A 2,807-nucleotide genomic window follows, 5' to 3' on the forward strand; every position below is an offset into this window, starting at 1 on the left:
GGCCGGGACACCCCCGCGCCCGCACACCCGCCACACCCCGGCGGCAGCTCCGCGCTCAGCCCCGTCCTCACCCCCACCCTGGCCGTCACCTCATCCGCACCTCATCCGCACCCTCAGCCTCAGCCTCTTCCTCATCCCTTCCCTCACCCTCGCCGTCACTACACCCCCACCGTCATCCTCACCTCACCTTTGCCATCATCTTCACACTCATCCTCATCCTCATCCTAACCCTCACTTGAATCCTCATCCTCACCTCAGCCTCACGGACTGGTCCCATCCCCTCCCCGGTATCAACAGGTCCCAGAGGAGAGCGGCCCTGGGGGCTCCGGCAGCAGCCACACTCACGGTGCTGTCCCCCAAGATCAGAGCCTGGTGTCCCTTTACTGCCCACACACCCTCAGCCCCACAAAGAGCCCCAAGTGATTCCATTTCTGGGGGACTGGGAGACAGATATCACCAGACAGCAAAAGCAGCTTCCAGGGACATCCCTTATTCATGTCCCTAAATCCCTGTTAGGGGGTTCTTGGCATGACTAAACCCTGAGAGACCATCAGCTCCCTGGGAGTGGAAAATAAAGAGCAGCTGAGGGAGCTGGGGGGACTCAGCCTGGAGAAAAAGAGGCTCAGGGGGGATCTTCTGGCTCTGCACAGCTCCTGACGGGAAGGGACAGCCCGGGGGATCAGGCTCTGCTCCCCAGGAACAACAGGCAGGACAATAGGAAATAGACTCAAGTTGCACCAGTGGAGGTTTAGGTGGGATGTCAGGGAAAATTTCTTCACTGAAAACATGGCCAGGCATTGAAACAGGCACCAAGGGAAGCAGTGAAGTCACTGGAAGTGGTCAAAATCATGGGGATGTGGCACTTGGGAATATGGATTAATGATGGCCTTGGTGGTGCTGGGGGTGATGGTTGGACTCACAGTCTCTGAGAGCCATTCCAACTTAAATGATTCCATAATTTTATGGACATGAAACCCCAGTGTACACAGAATAGAGGGCAGAGCCTGCTTGGAGGCTCCTTCTCCATTCACAAAGCCATCCTCAGCCTCGGGAACTACCCTGGCTGTGGGAATTGGTTTCTGGGGTTTTCCTCAAGATCTGTCATGAAGTGAACCAGCTCCGTCAAGGCCATGGGGTGCTGGAGCTGGTTACCCAAGCTCCCTCAGGAAAGTGGGATCCCACGGGCACAGGGAGACACCAGAGGCTTTATCCTTCTCCTGTTCATCATCCTAATCTGCAAGGAGAGCAAGCCCCATGGGAAAGGGGCTCTCATGGAGGGGCTGTCACCCCAGCTGGTGCCATTAGTCACAAAGGCCACGGTGTGTGAGCTGCTCACGCTCCAGCAGCTCAGCCCTGGCTGAGGCACTGAGGGAGGGAAATACCTGGTGCAGAGCCAGGAGAGGTTTTACAGCCGGAACGAACAAATGTTGAACATCACCGGGAGTGATGTAAGGATCTGCAACCCAGGCTGGAGGCTCAGCTCCTCTGAGCCGTGGCACAGACACCTGTGACTCCCCCAGGGGCTGCTTCCCTCCTTCTCTTCCACCCCATCCCTTCCTGCTCCTCCAGCGTGTCCACAGCCCCGCTGGGAGGAGATGCTGGAATAGCTGAGAGTTCTGTTCCTGCAGGTCTGGGGTTCCTGGGTTGGGTTTCTTTCCCAGCACTGTCTGTGCCTGCTCTGTGCACACAGGGTCAGACTGGCATTTGAGGAATCACTGGAGGGTTTGGGTTGAAGGGACTTTTAAACATCACCTTGCCCATACCCCTGCCATGCACAGGGATGCCTTCCACTAGCCCTGGTTCCTCCACTCCCCAGGCTGCTCCAAGCCCTGTCCAACCTGGCCTTTGACTCTTCCAGGGATCCAGGGGCAGCCCCAGCTTCTCTGAGCAACCTGTGCCAGGGCCTCCCCACCTCACCACCCTCACAGGGAATAATTTCTTCCCAATTTGCCATCTAAACTTCCCTTCTCTTTAGTTTAAAGCCATTCCCTCTTGTCCCATCACTCCGTGTCTCAGGGGGAGTGGTGCAGGCAGGAGATCAGCCCTGTCCTGTCCTGTCCTGTCCAGGTCTAGGAAGAGCTGAGACAGCCACAGAGCCCCTCCAAGCCTTGTGCACCCTGTTAGTCATGGGACATTGAGTCCTGCTGTCCTTTCTTTATTTCCTGTCTGTCCCCACTTGTTCCCACCCTTTTTCAGCTTTCTCCCCAGCCTGAGGACTCAGCTTTCTTCCTGCCCCAGCACTCCTGGTCCTTTTGTGTAGCTGGGGCTGAATGAAACCAGGAGGGAGGCCACGGAGAGGGTGTCCCAGGGAGCCACCGTTCAGGAGCACTCTGCCTGTCCCTGACCTCAGCTCCCCTGTGCTCCCACAGGGCCATGACAGGAGCCCATCACTCCCATTCCCATCAGGAGAGGTCCATCCAGCCTGGAGCCTGTGCCCAGCTCAGCATGACCTGCTGAGACGAGGCTGCACCAGCCCTGTTTGCTGACAGCTCTGTTTCCAGGGCACAGCGCTATTTCCACCCGGGAGTTTCCTGTGCCTGGGAAAACATTATCTGCTCCTCCCACTGCCTGCCAAACCAGCGGCTCACACATGACCCTTCAGGAGAGAACAGCTTTGCTCAGCCCTCCTCTGGCTTCTCTCCCTCTAGTGCTGCTGCTGCTGTGCTGAGGGCAGTGTTGTACGGATGTTTTACTGCCAGTATTCCAAGGGAAATGTGATTTACGGATGTTTTTTTACTCCAAGCAGATATGGACAGGCTGGCACTCAAGTCCTGGTTCCTCAGGTGGGAGAGGCAGCTCTGCCAGCC

This window comes from Agelaius tricolor, unplaced genomic scaffold (assembly GCF_023055355.1).
Source record: "Agelaius tricolor isolate 1412-34295 unplaced genomic scaffold, bAgeTri1.0.p SCAF_17, whole genome shotgun sequence".
Taxonomy (NCBI): domain Eukaryota; kingdom Metazoa; phylum Chordata; class Aves; order Passeriformes; family Icteridae; genus Agelaius; species Agelaius tricolor.